Raw genomic sequence first — 2386 nt, 5'->3', positions numbered from 1 at the left:
TATTTGAATTCAGCACATCAAAATACATAATAAATAGCACATTTTATTTCTGAAGCAGACGACTTCTCAAAAATTGTAGACCAGTGGAATTATTACTCAGAGTTCTGTATTAATATGCCTAGTAAGGAATCTATTTGTCAAAAAACATTTCCTGAATCTTTTTTGTTTTCTGTGTTGTTACAAACATACTTGCTGACAAATATTATGAAATAAATGAACAAAAATAATTGAAACCGGTGTGATTATATTGTGTTATTTTGACAAATGAAATATGCAGAATTTTGCAGAATTTGAAAATATTGTGCACAGAATTTTTCATTTTTTGGCGCAGAATTCTCCCAGGAGTAGTTCTGTATTCTATTCAGAATACAAGAATAATTGTCAGGGGAAGAGTCCTCTTCTAAATGCCATAATTTCCCTTCTCATTGAATTTCTCACTTCATGTATTTTCATATTCCTTTTCAAAGTATAACAGTATTCAGTACTGTATATGCTGGCTCCAGTGTGGATAAAAGCTATCTTTAGTAGGCCAAAATGTGAATTAGCAGAGAATGAAACACTGGCAAGGATAATGCCACTTTTTGCATAATTGTTCCCAAATCTGGGAAAACCTGTTTTTATTAATGTCCCCCAATAAACCATAAATGGGATATGTCAACTTCTTTCTATAACACTGTAAGGAGGTTGTTGCTCGTGTCAATGAACAGGGTCCTTTAACACCCCACTACCAACTTTGAAATCCTGTCCCACAGCTGTCAGTCTTCTGTTAGTGCTCCTAATTTATTACAATTAACCCATCCATATAGGCTGAGTGTGCTGTCGTTGCAACATTCCCAGTACCTTCTGGTCCAGAAACAAGAATGGACTGGAAATGGAACACTGGTCTTTTATATGACTGTATTGAAACTATCTTAGTCACTGTGGGCCTGATTTTCTGAAAATTAGACCCTTTATCAGTGTGTTCAAGTGAAAATCATTCGGTACCATTGTAGGCAAAGGTTTCATTTACTTAAGTTTCCTCCTACAGAAAAAGGATAATATGATATTACACTGAACTATCTAATGTCTCAATATTATACTGGAGTAAATTGTTTTATGCATCTTTTGTAAGTACAAATGACTAATATATTATTCAAGAATAGAATGGTCTGAACTATTACTTTGGTTTGAAATAAAACTACAACAACAAAACTAGCAGCAGGTAATTGTAAAAAAGAAAAGATTTATGTATGTGAGATGAAGATGTCTGCATTCTAGTGAGGATGTATATCTGATTACAACTCTTTTAGTTAACTGTACATTTTTTGTTTGTGCTTTCAGTGTATCCATACTGGCCAAATTGTACTAATTAGTCCAGTTATTCCAGTTTTCTTTGTTAATCAAGTAAAATACTCCTAGTTTCATTTGCACAAATAGGTGGTAAGGTGGGGTTCTGCATTAGTTTCTTACCTTCAAAAATTTGATTTTTCCCTTTTCCAAGAGCACCTGGGGGTTATCGTGGATTACAAACTAAATATGAGTCATCAATGTAATACTGTTGCCAAAAAAAAAAAAAAGCGAACATCATTTTGGGACATAATAGCAGAAATTCTGTAAGCAAGATACGAGAAATAATCCTTCCTTTCTACTCATCATTGATAAGGCCTCAGCTGGAGGCTTATTGTGTTCAGTTTTGGAAACCACACTTTAGGAAAGATGTGAACAAAGTAGAGACAGTCCAGAGGAGAGCAACAAAGATGAGTAAAATTCTAGAAAACACAACATACAAGGAAAGATTGAAAAAAAATTGATTTATCTAGTCTGGAGAAGAGAACACTGAGGGGGGACATACGAGTCTTCAAGTACCTAAAAGGTTGTTATAAAGAGGAAGGTGAGAAATTGTTCTTCTTATCCACAGAGGACAGGCCAAGAACTAATGGGCTTAATTGCAGCAAGGCAGATTTAGGTTAGACATTAGGAAAAACTTCCTAACTGCGAGGTTAGTTAAGCATTAGAACAAATTAACTAGGGAGGTTGTGGAATCGCCATCACTGGAGGTTTTTAGGAACATGTTAGACAATCACCTGTTGGGGATGGTCTAGATCGGGGTCGGCAACGTTCGGCACGCGGCTCGCCAGGGTAAGCACCCTAGCGGGCCGGGCCAGTTTATTTACCTGCTGACGCGGCAGGTTCGGCCGATCGCGGCCGCCACTCGCCTCGGTTCGCTGTCCCGGTCCAATGGGGGCGGCGGGAAGCGGCGCGGGCCGAGGGATGTGCTGGCTGCGGCTTCCCGCTGCCCCCATTGGCCTGGGACAGCGAACCGCGGCCAGTGGAGGCTGCGATCAGCCGAACTTGCTGCATCAGCAGGTAAATAAACTGGCCCGGCCCACCAGGGTGCTTACCCTGG

The sequence above is a fragment of the Terrapene carolina genome, unplaced genomic scaffold (assembly GCF_002925995.2).
Source record: "Terrapene carolina triunguis isolate 2854851 unplaced genomic scaffold, T_m_triunguis-2.0 Scaffold69, whole genome shotgun sequence".
Lineage (NCBI taxonomy): Eukaryota > Metazoa > Chordata > Testudines > Emydidae > Terrapene > Terrapene triunguis.
Note: the sequence above shows the minus strand (reverse complement) of the source record.